Source organism: Vombatus ursinus, unplaced genomic scaffold (assembly GCF_900497805.2).
Source record: "Vombatus ursinus unplaced genomic scaffold, bare-nosed wombat genome assembly UNPS02014818.1, whole genome shotgun sequence".
NCBI classification, from domain to species: Eukaryota; Metazoa; Chordata; class Mammalia; order Diprotodontia; family Vombatidae; genus Vombatus; species Vombatus ursinus.
The window spans coordinates 58,486,565-58,511,786 of NW_020954596.1; the positions used below are offsets into that span (position 1 = coordinate 58,486,565).

General features: G+C 41.7%; 1 protein-coding gene across 2 annotated transcripts in view; it reads right to left on the reverse strand.

Annotated features, from left to right (window-relative positions):
• SCFD2 (sec1 family domain containing 2) overlaps nucleotides 1-25,222 on the reverse strand; it is a 414,713-nt gene that overhangs the window by 51,074 nt on the left and 338,417 nt on the right. The gene's annotated exons all lie outside the window — the stretch shown is intronic.

The following is a 25,222-nucleotide window of genomic DNA, read 5'->3' on the forward strand; positions in this document are numbered from 1 at the left end:
TAAAACAGCAAAGCCCCCTGGGCCTCAGTTTCCTTATTTGTAAGATGAAGGGGTTGGATTAGGATCGCCTCTAAGGTACCTTTCAGCTTTAGATTTATGCCCCCCTTCTCTGGGAGCCCAAGTCTAAGAGGTATCTTTGTGTTACTCCACACTTTAATATCTCCATAAACATTTTTTGGAGGGGAGACAGTCAGGGTTAAGTGACTTGACCAGGGTCACATAGCTAATAAGTATCAAGTATCTGAGGCCAAATTGTAACTCAGGTCTTCTTGATTCCAGGGCTGGTACTCTATCCACTGCATCACCTAGCTGTCCCCTCCATAAACATGTAAAAAATATAAACATAGATATCTATCTCTATCTCTGTCTATACCTCTATATTTGTATAAATATACACCAAAGCTAGCTTTTGGTACCCTTACCAAAGGTAACTTTTACAAAACCTATTTGCTCAAACTCCACATGGAATGGTTCACCATTTGACACAAGTACACTTTATAATCTTTGGCAGAATGTTTCCAGTTCAGTCTGAACAAAGCAATTTCATCGAGACCGGAGCTGGTATGTTTCTGATTTTCCTTGAAGCCTGAGGAGTTCTCTTGGTTGAAGGAGTTAAGCAAAGGTAGGGTCAGAAAACACAGAGGGCATGTGTTCTGACTGTGGGCATTTCCTCTTTATTTATCTTGTCCTTCAAAAAACAGTCAAAGGAAGCTTTTGTTTGTTTCCCCATTTACTGAGTTCATTAGCTGGGACAGAATCTTAGCGGGTCCCTTACTTTACTATTGTTTTATTGGCAGTATTTTGTCTTTTGTTCTCAAATATGCTTCATGGCCAGAACATTAAAGCCAACTTAAAATTTCTTGAATTTGGATTTGGAAAGAAAAAGGAGAAAAGGACAAAGAAAGGGAGAAACGAATAAAATAAAATGATGGACCAGATGGGGAAAAAAACAGGATTTATTTAGTTTCTTACTAGCCTAATGCTTTATTTCTTTTGGCCCCTAGGCATTTGGGCACATACTAAATTGCATGGCTATGCCTTTCCCCCTGTGTCGATTGACCTTCAAAATTAGTTCCAGATATACAAAGTGAGGTGATGGTCTTTTTCTGAATTTCTTCTGAACGGTTTTATTTATGTCAGTTTTGTCTTTCTAGCTAGCTTTCAAACATCTTTACATACGTTGTTATTGCCATTAGCATCAACATCTAATGGCCACCTTGTATGCCCCTGAAGCATAGTGGAAACAGGTTTTATAATTCTTTTCAGAGGATTAATACTTTACTCATTTGTTTGTTTAGTAAACAAAGGTGTTTCATCTGGATGATGGCTGGAATGTTTCTGATCTGCCTGGGACTTTGAGGAATTCTTTGAGAGTGCAAGGATCATTGGTTCTATTTTATAGGTTAGGAAATTAAGGCTTGAAGAAGTTAGTGACCTACCCAAGGTCACTCACATCATAAGACCAGGCCTTGACTCTAGGCTTTCTGACTTCAGGTTCACACTACAGAAATACCTAAAAGGACATCTAATCTAATCTCTCCATTTTACAGAGAAGGGAACAGAGGTTAGGGTTGGAATGGACTTCAGAGACCCCTTAGAACAACCCCCTTGTTTTACAGACATTGAAAGTGAGGCCCAGAGAGGTAAACTAATTTGCCTAAGGTTACTCAGGTATTAAACTGCAAAGTCAGAATTTGAATCCAGGTCCTTACACTGAGCTAGGTGGCTCAGTGAATAGAGCGCTGGGCCTGGAGTCTGGAAGACCTGAGTTCAAACTTGGCCCCAGATACTTACTAGTTGTGTGACCCTGGGCAAGTCACTGAACCCTGCTTGCCTCAGTTTCCTCATTTGCAAAATGAGCTGGAGAAGGAAATGGCAAATTGTTCCAGTATCTTTGTCAAGGAACCCCCCCAAAATAGGGTCATGGAGAGTTGGACGTGACTCAACTACAACAACAATCTTTGACTCTAAATCTAACATTCTTTCCACTGCACCACAGTGTGGTCAAATGGCTAGCACAACACAAAGCTAATTAGCAGCATAATCAAACAAATCCCAGGTTTTCAGATTTCTAGTCTCCTCCTCTTCGCACTGTAGCTCCCTCCCCTATATTTGCCTGAAACATATGCATGTGGGGTGGCTCTATAACATAACTACTCAGGCCTCAACGTTTGTCAGGCCAGGCAAGGCTTGGTCATCTGCTTTCTGGCTTCTCCATCTTTCAGGGCCATCTCCCCTCCCCCCACAAGACCAGGGCAAATCCTAACCCCCCCCCCCCCAAGTTCTTCTCTTCCTGGAGCCTCTCCTGTCCTCACTCTGCTTCTCTCTTCTTCCCCCTCTCCAATCTCCATCAGTTATTGGCCTCAACCATTCAGAGGATAAAAGGGAAAGTGGGAAGAGGAAAGGAGAGGGAGGGAGAAAGAGAGAAAGGAGGTGAAGGATGAGAAACAGAGGGAGTAGGAAAAGAGAGAGGGAGGGAGACGCGGGGAGGGGGAGAGAGAGAGACAGAGAGAGACAGGGAGAGAGAGATAGAGATAGACAGCAATAGCGAGACAATAGATGAAGGGGGAGAGGGGAGAAAGAGACAGTCAGAGACAGAGAGAGGAGCCAGAGGGACATGAGAAAGACAGGAGACAGGGAGAGGGAGGAAGGGGGGGGAGGGGGAGAAAGACAGAGAGACAGAGAGAGACAGAGAGAGACAGGGAGAGAGAGCGAGGGAGAGAAAGAGACAGACACAGAGAGACAGAGACAGAAACAGGAAACAGGGAGAGGTAGAGAGAGAGACAGAGAGAGAGAGAGAAAGACAGACAGAGAAAGAGACAGAGAGAGGTATGAATTGACAGTGAGAATTGAGGCTCTGGAATTATAAAGGTAAGGCAACATATAGGCAGCAAGAATTATTGAAGTGACAGAGATATATGGTAAAGTTTAATAATAAAGTAATTTAAAAACTAATGGTTCAAGCATACTTAAAAAAAAAAAAGCTCGGGGGCCTTTCTGTGACAACAGAAACATTAGGTAGGTGACCTCCAGTCAGGCCTAAGGCCCTATGACTTGGGTTGAATGTGAGGTGCCACGGGCCCTGCCCACTGCCTTTCTCTGCATCTGGGCTCAGAAAGGCACTGTATTTGGTTACTTCTAATAAGCATTCCTGACAACCCAGTCTATTGAGTCAGTTTATGAGATAATGGCATTTGGTAAGACTATCCATTAAATGACCTCACTATGTACAATTCTAGTCAGTTCTTAATCCATTTAGTTAAATAAACCATAAATCATTAGCTCATCCCAGTATACGCCCAGTGACAGATTTTTAGTGACTCCTGGCTCTCAATTGATAAAGGGATGTCTTAAGTCCCTCCCTGGGGTATAGTATCCCAATGCAGGAGATGACTCACTTGCCTGCTACCTCTCTCCCTGAAGGACTCTGGGGTCTCCTGTTACACTTACCATAGGCCTGTTTTGTTTAGGGTTAATCCTTTGAACAGCAAATTTGGGCATTTGTACACACAGCCATCTTCTCTCCTTATTTAAGTCAAGTTACATGTGTTACTGTGAACCGTGACACCGAGGGAGCCATTTCCAAACCATGACTGGCACACAAATGCCTTGTTTGAGTTGGCTAACCAGATTTTTTTTTTCTATTTTGTTCTCTCTAGGGTTCAGTGAAGCTTCCTTTGGTCTTAAACACCTTTCCATAAGATTGATGCTGGCTGGCACCAGCTTGGTGTTAGGCAGGCAACTTGGGAATGTTAAGTCTGGGCCCTCAAAGTATGAGAACTGGTAGAGTTCTTGTTTCAAGGTCTTGGGTCTGAATTGCGTTGAGATGTGACCTCCAATCTGTGGCTGAGATGCTTGTACTCCTTTTGTCCATCATCATGACCACACATGGAAAGAACTTAAGGTAGCTTAGTAAGTTGGGATAATGGCGAGGCAGGGGGCAATGTGTAGAGTGGGTTGGGATAAGAAACTGAAAAACAAAATGGGCCTTAAGATTACATGTTCCCCTTCCTCCATGCCCTTTTCAATTTCTCTTTATTGTCCTAAATTTTAAGTTCTAAGTTTTTGTTTTAACTTGCGGCTCTATCACTTACTAGTTGCATGAGTTTGGGCGCATTTCCTCACATTTATGAACTGAGGAGGTAGGACTAGATGTCCTCTGAGGTATCTTCCAACTCTTGAGCTATGATCCTGTGATCAGTAAAAGAAGGAAAACAAGATATGTCCTTAAAACACTGAAAGGGGTTGATGAGGAAAGGCTTTTATAAACTTGAGGATGAGTAAATTGTTTTGTCCACACCCATAATTCCATTGGAGGAATTCATTGTATGGAAACTCCACTGGATATAGATTGACAACTTTTCTATAGCTTAGTTTTAGAGAATTTCCAGGGGGTACTGAGAGGTTGGGTGACTTGCCCATTGTCACATCACCCATATGGGTCAGAGGTGGCTTTGACCCAAGTCTTCCTGACTTCAAGACCTGCCTTCTATCCACTATGCCAAGATGTCTCTTCATACATATGAGTGTTAGCAGGATCATAGATCTAAGTCTAGAAAGGCCTTCAAAGTCCAATGCCTTCATTTTGCAAATGAGTAAATTGAGGCCCAGGGAGGATCTGAACTCAGGTACTTGAACTCCCGAGTCAATGCTTCTTCCATTGTACCATTGTAATATGCTATATTAATAATAATGTGGTATTAAAAATAGGCAATGTCAGCCTATGCAGGAGATATATTTTTCAGGTGGACCCAAGTTAAGTCATGGACCAGGCTTTTGAATCCTCTTGTGCTGGAATGGTTAAAAACATCTGCACAACAAGTTAGTTTATATTCATGCCCTTCAGCAACCCCAGACCAGCAGGGAGCTACCTTCACAGGCTCCTGTGACAATCAGAAAATGGGATGGCTTAGGGACTCTGCAAAGCCCATGTTTTGAGAGGTCATGACCTCCCTCATCCATTCAATAGTCTGACAGCCTCTTTTCTCTCTAGTTATATGTAAGGAATTCTATCCACCACCCTTGAATTGTAATTCATAATGCCAACTGTCCAGATAGAAGAGTTCTTTTACACAATATGGATAATTATATCTTTGTACTGTGTGTGTGTGTGTGTGTGTGTGTGTGAGTATGTAATTCTCAGTTTGTGATAATTTAGCTATAGCTTAAAAGTAAGGAATTTGAATTTCACATGAAGCGAGTGACATGGCTAAGAAGACAATTCCAGAAGGAGAGTTTCTGCCAAATTCCTGACCTGAAGCTTCACTGTGGCATGAGGTGACTCTGGGTTCTGAGAGGCTTCTAGGCCTATGCCAGCAGAGCACTAGCATTGACAGTCTATATCAGGCTGGCGAGGCAAACATCATCAGAGGATTGCCCTGGTTTAGTGATGAACCATTCCAGCCAATGTGAGTTCAAACCCATATCCTGCCCTTCTGGAGTTTACAAGAGGGCAACAGGACATATTCACAGATTTCTTACAGCAGTACAACAACTATAAAGCAGATTAGACTATCAGAACAATTTTTCTGGTGACAATAAAGACGTAGTATGGTTTGTGTAAGGGGCAAGGAGATCATCAGTACTCCTGTAAGTATCTTGTATTCTAGCCCCACTGAAAGAAGTAAGCATTTTCATGATGGAAGTAGCTGCTGAGTTCTTTGGCCATTTTATGCAATGGAGTTTTCTCGATTGCTTAAAAGGATCTCCAGGGCATTCAGCCGGACTATGGTGGTCAGTCAGATCCTTGACATGCTTTGGTCTACAAGAAATCTCACCTTCCTTTTAGGTAGAACTTTGTCCAGTGGAGTTGGAAGCAGCTCAGTGACACAGCGGATAGAGCTCTGGATCAGCAGTCAGGAAGACCTGAGTTCAAATTTGGCCTAGAAATTTACTAGCTGTGTGGCCCTGGGCAAGTCCTTTTACCTATCTGACTCAGTTTCCTCAACTAGGGAAAACAGGGATAATAATAGCACCTGCATCCCAGGGTTGTTGTCAGGACAAACTGAGATAATGTTTATAACCTTAAAGTGCCATATAAATGCTAGCTATTATTATCAGGTTAGGAATAGAAAGGCAGAGGGAAAGGGAGCACAAGAGACATTCCAAATTCCCAAAAGACTCGGTCGGAGGTGCTTGATCCAAAGGAAGGCACAGTGTCCAGATCCTGGGGCATGGGAAAATGCAAAGTGGACTCAGAACAACCATCATCAGAGTGGAAAGGCAGACACCTTGAAGTGATCCAAGGAAAAAAAGGTGTAGGGGCTGTTGAACTGGAGTGAAAACGCAGCATGTGGGCAAGTCCAGTAAGTCATGTGGACCATTCAAGTCCTTGGGCAGAGTGGGCGTGTTGACTCTAGCAAACTGTGAATCCTTTCCTTTTGCTGGAATCCCACCAAGACTAGAACTGGGAACTAAGAGGGCTGTCGAGGTCTCTGAGGGAAGGGGAAAGTGGCAGGAGGCAGGAGGCAGGGATTTGCTTTATTCTCTAGTAAATCTTGACTTTTTTTTTTCCCTTTTGCAAAAGAGATGACTCCTAGAATAGTACTAGGGGAGAACAGAAGGAAAGGAAATGAACAGAAGGGAAATTTCAGAATTTATGATCATCAAGGTGGCACAGGTAAGGAGGATAGTGAGATCCTTTGGGTGAATGAGAGAGAGTAAAGATACCAAGCATGCGAGCTGGAGAGGGTGATTAGGTAGGAAGCCAGGATACTCAAGGGGGCATCAACATTTTTGTTGAAGTTTCCAAGAATGAGGGCAGGAAGACAGGTAGTGAGAAAAACTATGAGCCCAGCACTGGACTACTTTAGAAAGGAGGGCAAGTAACCTGGAGTCTGATATATAACAGCAACAAGAATCTGAAATGGGTGATGTAGATGTATAGAAGGCCACAGGGTGAGAGTCTCTGGACGTAGCAGTGAGGAGGAAGAAGTATGCCAATTCCTTCTACTGATCCAACGTGCTGGAGGATGGGGTGTGTGGCATAAGAAAATGGGGCAACTTGAACTTGAGAGTGTGGCTAGGGATGTAAGGTCTTTTTTTGGAAAGCCACTACAAATACAACTATTAGTTGTCCTTAATTCAGGAGGTAATCAGAATGATGTCCCTAACGCATTCTTTTCATAGAAATTTCTAAAGTAGGAAAATGGAATATTATATTTCTGAAAGATTTCCAGCAATGAAGGTTGAAACAGATATAATTTCCTATTTAAGTTTTAATTAAATCAATTAAATTTAATTAAATCTGCTACACAAAACTAAATCAAGCTCAGAACCATGTTACCTAAGCATTCTGGTTAATCAAGGTTTTACTATATAGAAAGTACTTTGAGCTTCTGGAAAAAAAAGATACTATGTAAATTCAATGTATAATAATAGTGTATAATATTTATAATGATGTGTAATATCTTATAAATAATAAACTATAGTATATTTTTTTAAAAAAAGAGACCATCTAGTCCCACCTATTCATTTTACAAATGATGAAACCATTTCAGAGACATTAAGTATCTGAAATATCCAAACTGGGATCTTAACTCAGATCCCTGGAATATCAAATCCAGTTTTCTTTCCTTTACATTGTAGCACCTCTAAAAAGACAGATTATTTTTTTAAAAGTCACTTAAACCATCCACTGTTTTCCTTCATTTTGACCAGCATCCAACATGTATGACAAATGCTTGTTGATGGATATAAATGTAGTCACACAAATACTTTAAAAACATGGCCAACTGCCCCCCCCCACCTTAAATCAAAAATCTTGTACTTAGAAGATGGAGCTGTGAAGTTGAATATGGTTTCTTGGGGATTTAGGTGTGGGAAGGTAATAGGGGTCCAAAGAAGCACAGTTGAATGCCCATGGTAGTAGACTTTAAAAAAAAATAGGTCCAAGTATATATTTTTAGTTAATGACAGTGGCCTAGGGTAAGGTGTTTATTTTCTAGCTGTGATGTTTGTTATTGAGAAATACCTTCTTATCTGGGGTTGTAATGAGCATGTTAGTGAACGTCTGGGTCATGTGCTAATTATAGTACCCAATGCCACAGCTAAATTATCTACCTATTAAAAGGAATATAATTAGACATCTATGTCATTTTATATAATTTACATATATATAATTCATATAGTTTTTTCAATTTTCAAAATTTTTCAATTTATATAATATATAATTAGTCATCCACAGGATTTTAAAATGAACCTGGCTTATCTTCACTGTCATTTACACCAATTCTTTGAAATCAGGAACAACTTCTTCTTTGCCAAAGTGGTTTGCCCTGCTCAGAGTATGTGTGTTAATGTGCATGTGGGCATGTGTGTGACTTTAAGGGCAGGGTGGACGGCAGTGATGTCTTTGTTTAATAAAAGAGACCTAAACCATTTTTTTTTTGTTCTGCTGGGCCCTGGGAACATGAAGAATGAATAAAAGGGGGCTTATCCACTTAAGCTTGCTTTCTTTTTTCCTCCCTCTTCCTTTCAAATAGAACAGAACAGAGGTTTATTTTTCTTCCCACAAAAGACAATCTCTAATGAGATCCCCACATGAGAACATCACTTGCTGCCTCATCATTTTCAATCTCCTGTCCACCTGTTGGTGTCGATCTTAGCTGAGCTGTGCTAGCCTTGTAGTTTCTGAAACTTAAGCTCTGACTAAATCAGGGGCCCCTTTCCTATCTCTCTATGCACTTATCTTAAGTTTCCTTTTTAAGGCAGTATGGTTAGGAACTTCTATTTCCTAGATAGGGCTGGATCTAATGAAGTTTGTCAGTGGGCCCATGAAGACGGAAGGGAGAGGAGAGACAGAAATCCTCCCTCCTCACTGCTTCCCGCTTTTCCTGTGTGGCCACATGGTTGAATCATGGCAGAGAATGCAGGGGGATGGGAGGAAAGGATGGGGAGATTTCCTCTTTCAAATCTTCTCAGCCTAGAGTTAGAGATGGGCTAAGAGAGAGCAGGGCTCCCCCCTCCCCCCATTCTGCCTATTTTCTGCGAGGATACGGCTATTCTGCTATATGCATCAACCTCTTTAATCCTGAAAGTTGGGTCCCATTGGTCTAACAGTACTTATCCACCTACCCACTCAAACATCTGGCGCAGATGAATAACATGTCTGCAAGGGACTTCTGAATTCCTCTGATGTAAGCAAGTTATCATAGGAACACAAAGCCCCAGGTCTTCTAGGTTAATTCTATCTCTTGCACAGGGCTATTCTTGAATCCACAGCTGTTTTCCCAGTTACTCGACCCCATCCCACACTCCCTGTGGGTCAAGATGGGTAATTCGGTGAATCCTTCAACAAGGAGGCTGAAGAACTGTCTTAGCTTGAAAAGAGTCAGGGATGGTGGGGTAGGGGAGAGGGAATGAATCAGGTACAGCTGCATGCAGAAACCTCTGATCCAGGATCTGCATTAGAAGACAGCAAAGCTGAAGCAAGAATCAGAGAAGACAAGACTCTTGAAAACCCCGGAAAAATGAGGATTAGCTGGCAAAATCCCAGAGTGGTCTGAATTTTCTTTTGTGCAGTGTGTATGTGTATATGTGTATATATAACATACATGTGTACATGCATGTATACATACATATACACATACACACTTACACATATGTCCATGTACATAATGTATATCCCAGATAACCTGGTTCTCAGATATACACAATTAACTAGCTTTCTGTATAAGTCTCTAAGTGCTCCAGAATGAATGATCTTTGACCCCCCTCCCAGTGAATGGATCTTACATATTGCTCTGTATCAGATTTACCTAACAAACCCTCCTTTTCACTAGTGGAATCAGTACAAAGGTTTCATTGTGAACCTATGAATCGAGCCAGGTCTCCTGCTTACAACAAAAATGTTCAGCGCCCCTGCTTTGGCGCCTTGTAGAGGGCCAGGAACCCAGGAGGTGCTCAATAAACGGTTTGTGTGGCTGGATTCAAAACACTGAACTCTCCTGACTAAAACTCCACACAGAAATGCCTGCTGTTGTCTGCAGGGCTGCCCACATTTACAACAGCTGGATTCTGGGGGATGGTTTTGTTGGCTGTGAAAAGCTGCAAAGTACTACGATGGGCATGAAATGGACTGAAACCCCAGCTGGGTGAGCAAGAGATGCCTTCCCACTCAGGAGGCATGTTCCTAGGGAATGATTGGGTCGAGGGAGCCCAGCAAGCCCCTTTTTGAAAAGCCACGTGCAATCATCTGTCGTTATTTCTTTTACACTGTCTTAAACCAAAAGGAGGAAAGAAATCTACAAATGCAGGAGAAAGTAAAATTGATTCCTGCCTGCCCAAGTTTAATCTATGCAAAACATTCCTAGCTGATCCAGTGCTATACCTAACACCTCATGGGCTTCAAGTTAGCTCAGAAAACACACACTCGATTTCTAAGGTAACACAGAACATGCAGTTGGTTCTCTGGTAAGAAACGGCTCTTAATTATCACTTGCATACCTATGAAGCAATCAACAACTGTTCATTAAATAGCACCTATAATGTGTGATGCTAAGCATACTGGGTGTACAAATGAAAAAAAATGAAACAATTCCTGATTTAAAGGAGCATACATTCTAATAGGGGAGATTTATATATGCATGTGAATAAATACACATGTATATGCATGTATGTGTGTATATGTATATGCATATGTATATTCCATGTATGTATGTCTATGTATAAAGGGTGTCCCAAAAGTGTTAATGTAATTGTGAATGTAATCTGTGTCCCAAAGCCCACTGGCATAGAACTCTCTCCTCATTGACGTAAATCAATGTCTGAAGTTGGCAAGACGGGGAGAAAGGAGAGATCTTTAATCTCCTTTCGAGAGTCCCTTTGGGCCCTTCTGGCTTCCAGCTTCAAGAGAGAAGATGGACAACCCCACTTCAGGTGGCTGAAGGGAGAATAGGATTCTAGGAAGAAGATGACATGAGAGAGCTGGCAGCCTCCATCATGTCCCTATCCTCAGCTTGCTGTACTGGAGACTTTGGGCAACTTCTCACTTTTGGGTGAGATCTAGGATTCTCTTGGTTAAACTGAGTTATCACCGTCCCAATGGGTCAGTTCCTTCACTCTGTGTTTCTGGCATATTCTCTGATGTATACTTTCTCTAATTTCTGTTTTGCTATTGACTTGGATAAATGGTCTCTTTATTATTTGCTACATATATGTTCATTGTGTAAATAGTATTTGATAGGGAAGGATGACGCCTTGGATATGGAGCTTGGGGTCCTCCTTTCCCTATCAGTGAACTGTGATCAGAAGTTTAGCATGACCCTGAAAACTACATCCCCTAGACCAACAATATTTAAGGGGGCAGATATAATCCTAGCCTGGTACCCCCTCTGAATTAAGGAGAGAATGGCTAAGCTTCTGGCCCCAACCTTCTGCTTCCCCTCCTGGCAGGAATGAATTTCTCCTTTGGAGAAGAGTGGGGAGATAAGAGGCCAGAGATATCTAGTCTACTTCCCTTCAAGTCACATAATGACACTTCCATACTACATGTGGGGGACAGCCTTACTGCATGAGCTTTAACCAAGGTAGTTTTGGGAGGAAGGACACTAGCATCTGGGGAAAATCAAGAAAAATTTCATAGGTGTTTGAGCTGAGTCTTGAAGGAAACAAGGAAGAAGGAATGCAATCCAGGCATGGGGGACAACAACCAGCAAAGGAATGGAGAAAGGAGATAGGAGTGTCTTGTATACAAAGTAGGCCAATATGGTTGGATAGCAGAGTATGTGGAGGAAGTAATACATAAGAAGACTGGAAAATAGGATGGGGCTAAGTTTTGAAGAGATCTAAATTTTGTTTTCAGTCGTGTCCAACTCTTTGTGACTCCATTTGGGGGTTTTCTAGGCAAAGACACTGGAGTGGTTTGCCATTTCCTTCTCCAGTTCATTTTACAGATGGGGAACTGAGGCAAACCGGGTTTAGTGACTTGCCCAGGGTCACATAGCTAGTAAATATCTTGAGATTTAAATGTCTAACAGCAATTAATATGTGATCCTAAAAGTATTAAGAATCCACTGGGATTTTGGGGGTCCTGGGGATGTGACATGATCAGACTTATCCTTTAGGAAAATCATGGTGGTAGCTGTGTGAAAGATGGATTGGAATGGAGAGAGACTGGAGGTCGGGAGACCAGATAAGAGGTTACTGTAGTAATCCAGGTCAGAGACGATGAAAGACTGCACAAAGGTAGTAGTTATATGGATAGAGAGGTCATGTATATGAGATAAAAATGAGAAGATTTGGTGACTAATATGAAATGGGAGATAAGTGAAATTTTGGAGTTGAGGATGACACTAAGGTTGTGTACCTCCATGACCAGAAGGATGGAGGTGTGACTGACAGTAATAATGAAGTGTAGAAGAAAAGTGGGCTTGGGGAAGAAGATGACTTCTACTTTAGACACATTTAGTCTGGAATACTTGTGGGATGTCCCATTAGAAACGTGTAGCAGACAGCTCGTGATGGGGGACTGTATCTTAGGTGAAAGACTAGGGCTGAATATAGGGAACTAGGAGTCACCTGCATAGAAATGGTAAATGAGCCCATGGCAGTTGATGGTATCACCAAGTTATCACATGTATAGAGAAAACTGAAAAGGACCAGGGACAGAGCATCAGGGCATACTTATATCTTGTGGATATGAATGGACAATCAATCAGCAAAGGAGGCTAAGAAAAAGAAGGCAGACAGTAAAAAGGAAAACCAGGAGCAGTGTCACTGAAGTCAAGAGAGGAGGGAGTATCCAGGGTGGCTGGCTGAGAGGTCAAGAAGGGACTGAGAAGAGACTGGGAAAGCACTGGCAACTTTATGGGGAGCAGTTTTAACTGAGTGATAAGATCAGAAGCCAAATGACAGAGTTAGGAAGAGACTGAGAGAAGAAGCAGAGGCAATGAATGTAGAAGGCCTTTATGAGGAGTTTGTCTGAGAAAAAAGACAATGTAATGATAGGATCTAATAAGGATTCTTCTCTTCCTCCTCCTCCTCCTCCTCCTTCTTCTCTGACTGAGGAAGACTTGGACATATTTGTAGGTAGCAAGAAAGTAACCAGCAGTTAGGGTGAGATTAAAGACTGGAGAGGAAGAATGATATTGGGGATAATCTGTTGGAGAAGATGGGAGGAAAGGGGATCAAGGGTCCATGAAGAGGACTTAACTTTGATGAAAAGGAGGGCCACCTTTTTATTGGTCAGAGACTAGAGTAAAGAAGGAAAAAGTAAGGAGTGACATCAAAGGATTGTGAGATGACAAGGGGAGAAGAGTTAGTTCTGAGTAAATGGCTTCATTTTTTCCAGTGAAGTGTGAAGTGAGAATTTCCCCTGAATGAATAGGAGAAAGGAGTGCTTTGGAAGCTTGAGGAGAGAAGAGAACGTGTAAAACTGCCGCTGTGGAGAGTGGGTTAGAGAATCAATTTGGAATGAGTGAAAGGAATGCCATACCTAGTGAGGGCCCAGTTGAGATTAGATAACATAAATTTGGAGTGGGCCCAGCCAACTGCTTTGTGACTGTCTCTAGCTCTGTGCCTAGCAACAGAGCAGGTACATGAGGTAAGGCAAGGTAATATCACCAACAGATCAAGAAATTTAAGAGGAGAGGATAGTTGATAAGAGAGGATAGTAGACAGAGTTGAACTAGTTCTCTAAGAGGTTGAGATTGTAAAGGGAGGAGAATGTAGCAGAGGTGATGAGAAAGTAATGAGGGGTGAAGAGATAGGTTTGGAAGGAGTAAAGCATAGGAAGTTGGGGGAAGATTAAACATTAATTGAACACCTACTATGTGCAGGTACTATTCTAAGTGCTATCTTTCTACTCTGATTAAGGTGATTCTAAGTCCGTTTTCCCTTTTTCCCGTCCCCTAGTTTTTGCACACTGTGCCTTCCTCTGGATCAAACACCTCCCCACTGAGTCTTTTGGGAATTTGGAATGCCATTTGTCCTTGCTTTCCCTCTGCCTTTTTATTATCTAACCTAATAACAATACCTAGCATTTATATAGTGTTTTAAGGTTTGCAAAGTGCTTTATAATATTATCTCTATCCTGACAACAGCCCTGGAAGGTAGGTGCCGTTATTACCCACGTTTTTACAGTTGGGGAATCTGAGGCACATAGAGATTAAATGACTTGCTCAAGATTTATATAGCTAGTAAGTTTCTGAGGTCACATTTGAACTCAACTCTTCCTGACTTCAAGCCCAGCCTTCTATTCACTGTGGTGCCTAGCTGCCTTTGAGGGGCTATTCTCTGATAGGATAAAGGGATAAAGAAATTTCAGTGTTTTGGGGTCATAGAAAGAGGCGGCATAGCATAAAGCACATAGAGATCTGGCCATAAGGACTTAGGTTCAAGCTCTACCTCTGACAAATACTGGCTATGTGACCCTGGAGAAGTCATTTAACCTCTCAGTGGTCTAGGCAACTCTCTCAGACTATAAGGTTCCAATCTGCCTTGGTAGAGGAAATTTCTCACTGGAAATTCTCAATACTAATGAAATCACAGGCCCAGTCTCTTTCCCCGTAGATGCTGGAAGTGGAAGACTTGTGGGTAATAGCTAGCTCAAGGGCACAGCAACCCCTGTGGGTTGATGGGGTGGAGTGGAAGGACAGGAATGAGGCCAAGGTCCAGGCAGCAACCTCATTTCAACTAAGATGGAAATCCAAGTGAAACAGGATCGCTAATTAGAAATAGTGTCACACCATGAAAATGTGACGGCATGTACTTTTTTCTCTGACGAGTACAGTCGTTTACAAGGTCAGCCAAACCACCAACCTACCTCATCTGTCCCTACTCTCTAGCATGTTCCCCCTGCTCCTGCCAAATTGACTTGTTTTACTTTGCCCTGCATTCTGCTCACGTGGCCTCCTGCCAATCTCTCTGCATGTGCCATTGCTCCACTTCAAATGCCCTACCTCCCGGCCACGTCCAACCCATGCCAGGTTTTGAAGTAACCGGGCTCAAAAGCAAACTACTCTAGGAAGCTCTGGACTTTCTTCTGGATCCCATCAGCATCTGAGGGGATTTTAATTCTATTATTGTGCCCTCTTTAATATTTCCTTTCATATGTTCATGCTGCCATCCCAGCTAGGCCCTCCTCCACAGCTAGAGTTTGGGAAAATTCCATTTTCATGGTACTTCCTCTTAGTAACAACAATAACAACTCACATGTATAAAGAGAGGTTTAAGGTTTGCAAAGTGCTTTTTTCACATTAAAACCCACGAGGTAGGTGGTGTATTATCTCCATTTTACAGGTGAAACCACAGAGAAGTAAAATACTATGGCTGTCATATAGAGAGACTAGAATGGATAGATACATGTAGGTAGATTCACATTTCATGAAGTGTTTACCCCGTTTCAAGCTCCGAGTTAAGTAAATGCTGACAATATAAATACAAGCAGGCAAAGACAGTCCTCACCCTCGAGAAACTTACATTACAGTGGAAAAAGACAACCTATAGCTATCTGTTCAACTTCATGACTTTCCCTATCAAGGGTAGGCATAAGAAATTAAATGGGAATTTTGGGAGAGTTTTGCACAAGCCACAGATGACACAAAAAAAGTTTAGAAACTCAGAAATGCATAAAATATATGTATAACATTATATAATATCAACCCAAATTTTACAGTAAGGTACTGTAAACACCCCATAAAAGAAAAGGAAAAAAAAAACAGATTTCTTTTCTGGTATGAAGGGAAGGTCAAAAAATTTTATGGGTATTTTCCAGATTGAGGGGGTGCTGTGCCCCTAAACTCCCCTCAAAGTGAAAGGGATTACTGTATCGTTCAGGGGAGCAGGGAGGAAAGGGGGACGAGGAGGATGTTGCTGGAAAATGACATAGAGGCCTGGGCCCTAGCAAGAGAAGGTGAAAACTCCCTCATCAGAGCCAGGAAGGGGACCCAGGTATGGAGCGCAAGTCTCTAGTGGGGTGGAAATGGTTAAGAACTAGGGCCATGGTAAAGAAGTGGTGGGGAACTAGTGTGCAGAAGAAATAGCAAATGCTTTTGGATGAATCCAGTTCCTTAAAACACTGACAAGTTAGTCACAACAGTGACTGCTGTCTCCTCCTTCAAAAGAATATTGTTTTGCTTTCTTTCTTTGGGGTTTTTTTGATTTTTGCTTCCACATCAGAAACTTGCTTAAAGATCTGACTATATAATTGCCCTTCTGCCATACTGCTTTCTCACTTACCTCTCGATGGGCTTCAATGCCCAAGGACCCACTCTCTTGGAGGGAGGAGGGCCAAGGCTCAGGAAAATGAACAGTGCCTGGGGTAGACCTGACAGGTATGGGTGCTTAGGTAAAGCAGGGAAAAGGCAATGGAATGGGAGGAGGGGGAAGAGTGAGATGAGAAGGTAGGATGGGAATCGGGAACCAAGCCTTCATAAACCAAATGAACTGGCCAGGTCATTGCTAAAGTTTCTCTGCAGGACTGAAATCCGAAGAACTAAGCTGAGAGGGAAAGCCAGCTGTACAAGTAGAGTTCATGTGAGGAGTCAAGACATGGGGAGGAGCTGACCATTTTTCTAATTTGATTCAACTCCTCTTGAAGCTTTAGTCTTTTCTGGTAGATGCTTAAATTCCCTGTTGAGTACTAGAAAGGACAGCAAGATGATGAGGAAACCTAAATCTCCAAAACATTTGTGTCAACCCAAGCTGTGGTGCTGCCATTGTCCAACTAGCTTAACTCAAGAGAGGATTACCCAGGTATGGAGAACCTGTGGCCTTGAGGTCACATGTGGCCTTCTAGGTCCTTGCGGGCAGCCTTTTGACTGCATCCAAACTTCATAAAACAAATCTCTTTAATAAAAGGATTTGTTATATAAAACTTGGACTCAGTCAAAAGGCTGCACTTGAGGACACAGAGGGTCTCGTTGGCCTTGAGGCCCCAGGTTCCCCACCCCTGACCCAGGGGCTCCCTGTCTTTCTCCAGGGCAAAGGTTCTTAATCTGGGGTCTATGAACTTGTTTTTTTTTTTTTTAAACATTTTGATAACTACATCTCAATATAATTGGTTTCTTTTGTAATCCCATGCATTTCATTTGATGCATTTAAAAACACATCAGTCTGAGAAGAGGTCATCAGATTGCCTAAAGGGTTCATGATAGAAAAAAGGTTAAGACTTTACTTTGGAAGAATTCAAATAACACCGACTAGTTCATAGTTACGACAGCAAGAAGATTTTTTTTCAGTTCCAGGTATTAGCACATAGTATCGTTTGCAAACCCAGTAGATAATAAAATTTGAAATTACAGATTTAGAGCTGGAAAGGCATTTGAAGATTATCTAATCCAGGGGTAGTTAACCTCTTTTGCGTCATCAATTCCTTTGGCAGTATGGGGAAGCCAATGGAGATTCACACCCTGCCTCCCCTCACTGCACAAAATAAAATATATAAGATTATAAAGGAAACCAATGAGACTGGAATATAGCTGTCAACTTTTTTTTTCCAGTTCATAAACTCTAGGCCTAAGTTCATAAACCATTTAGTTCTAGAGGCAGTTTGTGGCATAGTGGACATAGTGTTGGGCATGAAGGCAGAAAGATGAGAGTTCAAATCCAGCCTCAGACACTTAACAGCTGTGGGCAAGTCTCAGTATTCTCTGTTTTCCTCAGTTTCCTCAACTGTAAAGTGGGGATAATAATAGCACCTACTTGCAGAGTTGTTGTGAAGATTAAATGAAATAACATTTGTTAAAAAGTGCTTAGCACAGTGCCTGGCACATTGTAGATGCTATATAAATGCCTATTCCCTTTCCTTCCCTTAGTCTAACCTCCACATTTTATAGGTGAGGAAACTGAAGCCAGAGGAATTAAGAGATTTTTCTCAAGTTCTCACAGGTGGTTAAGTGAGAGAGTTAGGATTTGAATTCAGGTCCTCCCATTCTAATCCAACACATTTCCATGGTATCAAGCTTAGTATACCTCAATTAATTTCAAGGGAGAGTTGTACCTATCTCACATGTTATGTAAATTCAGCAAGATTGTTACAACATTATGTTGGAGGGTTTTTTTGTTTTTTTTTTTTAAAGCTTCCAAAGAGTTAGCTCTCCCAAAGTGGCCAGGACTGCCTCCAGAAGGCTTTCCCCACTTGGTGGTCTTGGACCTGGCCACTATCCTATCCTTGGACTCCCCCCATCCTCAAGGGGCTTCCTTTTCTCTTATGGGTGGATTAGATGGCTTCACCCTAATTTTGATGATCTTTGATGCTATGGAGGAGGTTTTGTGGCTAGAGTTCATGATCAGGGGTTGGAGGAGGAGGAGCAGTTTGGTATAAAGTATAAACAGAGGTGGTAGAAAAGGGAAAACTAAAGGCTAAGATTGACCTTTTTGCCTCATGCTGACAAGAGACTTTATTTAGCTTCCAAGAAAGGGACTGTATGAAAAATAGTCTCTTCTCTTAAGGATGATTTTTAGTGGTATTTACAGCCTTCAGGAAGAGGCAGACCATCTGGAAGACTGTGGATTATAGAGAACAGATGACAAACCATGGATTTCATGTGTCAAGCAGGTGGAAATCCATTAAAGCAGTTCCAGGGATATTTTTTCTATCCCATGCCTGGTTTGATTCACCTGGTTCCAGATAACAGACTTACAACTCAAATTCTATGGGGCTGCAAGCCACCTGACATGAAGTTGATGTGGAAGGAAACTGGACCATTTGCTTTGCATGGCTTGACGGCAACCAGCCTCCACTGTCAGAGGTGCTGAAATATGATGGGAGCTAAAAGGGGGCGAAAAGAGGGGTCACATCTGAGGCAGAATTTTGCCCTGAAAAGTAAGTCAATGGAAGTAAAGGGGAAAAGAAACAAAGATGAGGTGATAAGATCAGTGGCTAGACCCATATGCAATTCTGAACACATGGAAGTTAACCTTTTCCAAAGCACCCTTAAGAAACAAAGGAGTTACCAATTCCACACTGCTGAGTGCCTAATAATGTAAAAGGCCTGACCTTTGGCTTCAATAAGGCTTCTGTCTTTAATATCTCTTATGAAGGATACTTCAGTGGATCTTTAATCTTATTGATGCAAGTATTCCTTTCCATGGTGCATGCAGATTGCAGCCTACCAATACCTCTTTTTTTTTTTTTAAATCCTGTATAACTCTTGTCCACATTCTCCCAAAGATCCTTTACTCAGCATGCAAAAGGTCTTCTTCTAGGTGTTTTCACTATCCTTTATGAAGGTTAATCTGGCTCAGATTAGAATAATATAATATATTCCTTCTGTAATATTCAGATGGCCTGTGCGTAGCACAGAGGTAGGCGCACAGTAGGTGATTGATTTGCTCATTCAACAAATATTTGTTATGTACCTATGGTGTGCAAAAGCGCAGGAAATATTCACTGATTGTCTCTCATTGTGAAAGGCTCAATCTGAATCTAGTCATCCTCCACTGACATGGAGGGAAGGTGAAGTCTGAATTTGTGAGCATTTTGAATTATGACATATTTGTAAATAAATAACATTTTATTACCTTCAAGCAACTATAGTTACTACAACAAATTGCTAAAATGTGCTTTAAAAAAAAGGGTTTTTAGCCAATGAACAGATGACTTGAGTAATTAAAGACTTCACAGCCATTTAAAAATCGATATAATAAAAACAGCTCTTCTGTTATAATAAATAAACATGACACCCTCCATCATTATTCTATTTGCAAGACTAATTTGTGTACAGAACCTCTTCTTCATAGCGCAGGCCAGTTCAGGTCAAACATATTATTTTCTATTAATGAGATATTACTGTACTTCAGAGTCTATCGGTTTTAAATTTATTCTGGAATACTTTGGCAATAAAGGGGAAGAAAGTGAAGAAACCAATGACCCGGAGAACAGAACAGGTAGGAACTAGCTTACCCTGAGGGCCCCAAATACTCAAGTGGCACCAAATGAAAAGATAAAACGGGGAAGGGCGGAAGAGAGAGGATGGGAATGAACAAAAGAAAATGGAACTGGGAAAAGCAAAACTGAGCAGGGGAGAGGCCGAGAATACCCCGATGAAAAGGAATTCTAAAGTAACCCTGTTTCTGCTCTGTATTAGTGCACATTTGGCAAAAACATGTCACGCGCCTGATGTTGGCACACGTAACTATAGCCTCCAGCTGAATGGCAGGCAAGTAGAGAAGAAATCAAAGGCATCACTTGAAAAGCTAAAGGATGGAGTCCATTCGATCCCACTGTAAATGTCATTTTCCAGACTCATTGGCCTAGGGAATACAAACGGAATTAAGCTTGTGTTTGCAAGAGGCCCCAAGTGGTCTCTCAACACATTAAGTCCAAACAATGAACAGGGTGCTTGCTGGTGAGTGAAGGAAGGAGTTTGACACAGCTAAAAGCCAGCAAAATATGTAATTGTGTGCCATACTGTTTTTAGCCTGAAATCTGCCCCTATTTAGATCTGACTGTCAACTGTCAGGGTCAGACAAAGCTCTCTTGCCCTTTGGTAACTATTAAGTAAATAGAGTGGAAGGACTGGGACGGTGACTGTCTGGTCAACACTCAGGTCCATGATTCTAATGCATGCAGGAGTAGCCTGAAAAGTCACACCTCCTTTAAGAATAGGAAGAATAGCACTTTGCAATATGCTTTAATTATCTTATTTTATGATATCCTCTCAATAATCTTGTGACATATTGAAAGCATCAATATCCACATTTCAGAGATGAGAAAACGAAGGACTAAAGATGCAAAGTGAGTTGCCTATGGTCCCATGAGTAAGTAAGTGTCAGAGCCATGATTCCAAATCCCATACTCTTTCCATTGGACCACAATGCATTTTCCAGGAGTGGCACCTCTCATAGCACCACTAGCTTAAATTCCTATATCGTGGTCACGTTGAAACATTAAATTTAAGAACTGAAAGGATCCAGTCACCTTGTCCAGTCCCATAATTTTACAGACCTGAGGCCCAAAGTTACACAGCCAGGGGCAGCATAAATAATTAATTAGTGAAGTGTATTCTACCCACATTGAATCTGCCAAGATGGTAAGCCACTAAAGACCCCTTACTTTACAAAGAAACTAATTGGAAAAAATAGGTTTGTGATTATCAATTGGTACTTTCTAAAGAAAATTGGAGCAAAAATTCTCTAGGGAGCCATCAGAACGTTCTGGTGAGTCACCACCATTTTCATTGGTCAATTAATTTAAGTAAATTGAAACAATCTCTAGTAACACCTTTAGGTGATTAACAAAGTCAACCATATTAAAGACTCCAGAGAACTGAGTCTCAAACTGTTCTAATAAAACCCAAGACCCTATGAATGCGTATCCATTTGGGGGGAAAAAACATTCATTTGTCTTTGGTTAATCTCAGCTTGCTATGGAGCCAAGTCCTTATTTTGTGAAATCTTTATTGCATGTCGGAGAGGAGGAAGCAAAGGGGAAAGAAAGGTGACAAAAGAAACAAAGGCCAGAGTCCCTCCATCCTGCAGGAAGATACTGGCTGCGGAGCCGACATATATGTATATAGAGCACCATGTCTGCATGTGTAAAAGAATATGCTTTGGTTCAAACTGAGGTCAAATGTACTGAGGGGATGTAGAACAGACATCAGCCAGTCATGTGTCCCTGGGCAGGAAAAGTTTCCTGACGTAGGTAAATTTTGGGTTAGACTTTGAAAGAGGAGGCAGACATAGGATGTTTTTTTTTTTGAAGGGGGGGAGTAAGATGAGATTTCAATAGGTAGAAATCTATATGCAAAGTTAAAGTACTAGGAATGAGCAAATGTCCACGTTTTGTGTGGAAAACTCCAGAAAGCAGACTAGTTTGGCTGAAGCCAAGGGCCTGCACTGGAAAATAATGAGAGATATATTCAGAAAGGTTGGGCATGGGGGATACAGTTTTGGGAGGGCTTTGAATGTCATACAAAAAAACCCTATGTAATTTCAGAATATTGGTTCTCAAAACAAACTTGGCAAAAAGTAGTGTTTGAGGAAGCATCACTTTCAGAAGAATCACAGAAGGCCTCTTAGAAGCAGGAAGTGATTCCAAGAGTCTAGGTGTTGACTATCAAAACTGGAAGAAAAGTGTAGACAAGAGAGACTATTTGAAAGGTTGGTCATGGACTGATAGTGGGGGCAAAGGTAGAGAGAAAGCCAGGTCAAAGGTAGCTGGTTTGCACATAGTTGTTAGAATGTTGTTTCCCCCATTAGAGACTATGTATGAGCTCCTTAAGAGCAAACACTGTCTTTTTACCTTTCTTTGTATCCCTGGCACTTAGCGCAATGCCTGACACATAGTATAGCTATACAGCTAATATTCATATAGCACTTATCATGTGTCAGGTACTGTGCTAAGTGCTTTACATTTATTATCTCATGGATTTTCTCAACAATCCTGGGAAGTTGGTGCTATTATCTCCATTTTTTAGATGAGGAAACTAAGGCAAACAGAGGCTAAGTGACTTGCCTTGGGTCACCACAGCTAGCAAGTGTCTAAGCCTGAATTTGAACTCAGGTCTTCCTGTTTCCAGCTTGAAGCTCTTGATTAATAAGTGTTTGTTGACTGAATGGTTTCAAGGGGAATTTGGGAAGGAGTACCAGTATGAGAAGACAGAGAATGAGTTCATTGAGTTTGTTTTCTAGTGGAAGATGTTCAATAGACAGTATGAAATATGGAAATAGAGGTAGGGTGAAAGGTCAGCGCTGGAGATAGAGGTTTAGGAGTTTCCCACATTGTTGTAATTCATCCTTCGTTTTCAAAGACCAATGAAATCACTTTTAAGTGACATCTTGACTTCAGAGTGAGCTGGATTTAAGTGAGACAGAGTTGCACGACGTCATCAGCCTCACTTTCTCTTCTACAGTCATTGAAGGTCAGTGGCAAGATGCAGTGGATGACCTTGGCATCTTTGGCATCTGACCAAGTTCTTAAGTGCTCCACAGAACTTGCTTCAGCTGCCTTCATGGCGTTTGGAACAAACTGTTCTCATCTACGCATTCCACTAAAAGAAGTCTTCAAATGCTTAGGGTAGACGTGTCTACCCTAAGCATTTGAAGACAGGTGAGAGTCAGGTAACAGATGAACACCAGAGGTGGTTAAGCATCCCTGAAAAGGGCTTGCGAAGTCCTCATACCAGAGGTGAGAGTAATAATAATAATAGCATTCACATAATGTTTTATATTTACAAAATCTTTTTTAACTCTTATATGAGGCCTTTCCTGATGTCTCCAGATGCTAGAGCTCCCTTCAAATGACTTTATGTTTATTATATATTTATATCATATATGTTTTGTTTATATATTTTATATTGTCAACTGGACCAAATCGGCTTCTAACCTATGGGTGGCTGGAGCCAAGCAGAACAAATTAGAGACAGGAGAGTCAGGAATCAAACAGAAGTTTAATTTCAAAGTGAGGGACATGGCTTGCAAACAAGGACACAAGTTCCAGGGCCCCACCCCTAATGGGAGGACCCCAGGCAGTGAGGCTGAACCTTGATTGATATACTTGTGGCTAGACAGAGAGGCTAACTAACAGTGTAGTGTAGCAGCAGTACTGAGGCACAACTGCAATAGTGAGGCAAGGTTGTCTTTGACAAAAAGTCCATTCATAGCAGGGCTTCACATCTGAGCCTGTTGGTGCTTGCCTGAGCTCAGGGACCATTAGTTCCAGAAAGCAAGTGCAAAGGATTGTTGTTATGCCAAGCTCAGGGCACAGCTTGCTTGCTGGGCCTTATCTCTGGAAAACAAGGGTGCCTCCTAATATTATCTTGACATTATATTCCTGTATGTTGTTTCCCTTCATAGATCCTTAGGGGCTGGCTGGCGTTGTTTCTTTCTCTAGCACCTAGAACAGTGCTTTGAAGCTAACAGGTGCTGAATAAAGGTATGTTGATTAATCACAACCCTGTGAGGTAGTTAGAACTAAGATTATTATCCTCTTTTTACAGCTAAGGATACTGAGGTCAGAAAGTGCCAGCAAGTAGGAGAGACAGGCCTCCATCCAGGTCATGTGACTCTATCCACAGATTTTTTTTTTCCCCCCTCAACATACCATATTAGTCTTCACTGTCAGTAGATAACTCTCCAAATGGAACACATCTATAAAGGGAAGAAAGTAGACCTAAGGCTTGAGCATTTCACCCTAGTGACTATAGGGGTCATTGGTGGGGCCTTGGAAATTCTTTGGCTCCATAGCCAAAAACACCATTGTATTCACTATAAGGGTATTTCTTGATCATATGAGAGGAAGCATGGTACAGTGAAAAGAGTCCTGGATTCAGAGAGACAGCATCTGAGTCTGAATCCTGGCTCTGCTACTCTCTACCAGCATGACCTTGGGCAAGTCACTTCTCTGAACCTTAGTGTCCTCATCTGCGAAATTAGAGGTTTGAACTAGACCTCTGAGGTCCCTTCCAACACTGTATCTACGACCACGTGATCATCACAGTGGAATTTGACAAGTAATAGGAAACACGGACCACTAGGATTGTAGCCTATAGAAACTTTAAATAGAAGGGAAAACAGCACGAAGAGAAGCGGGATTTGGCATTGTAGCGAAGCGAAACGTTGTGAAGCAAAATTCACTGGACGCAGTCTTCCAGCAGACTGGATCTAACAACGCCTTGACTGTGGAGAAAGAAGTTTTCTACAAATCGGATAAAGTAAGCTGCGTACGAGCCCATGGGGACTGGGAGGGGGAGGGGGCATGGAACCTTGTCACTAGATGGTATGCTCCAAGCACAAGAGAACATTCGCTACCCACAGCTCTACCCGAACTTCACCCAGAATGTGTTGAATTCTAAATGCCCTTTATTAGGGAAAATGTGTTACTTAGTAACTGAGGCTAAAAAAAAAAAAAGCTCTAGGAAGAAAATCAGCAGGCCTAGCCGTTATGTAAACGCAGAGAGCAGAACAATAAAGATCCCATTAAAAGCAACTCTCAGATAATGTCATGGATTTACATGACCCATCCCTGGCTGCCAGAACAATTCCCCAGGCCCAGAATAGAAATGAATGGGAGATCTGAATAGAGATATAGCAGGAGGGGCTTATTTTTAGCTTATGAAACCATTTCTATTTATCAAACCACAACCTGAAACTACAGACTGAAGAAGAAAAAGAGAATCAAAATGGAAGCAGTATGGAAATGCTGTCCTTGATTACCTGTGGTAAAGCTTTGCTATAATATAGCAGGTAGCAGAGTCACCTAGGAGCCCACAAATATAACCGGTACTTAGGAACGCACTCAATGGAGTTTACGTAATGATAACTTATCATTATAATTTTG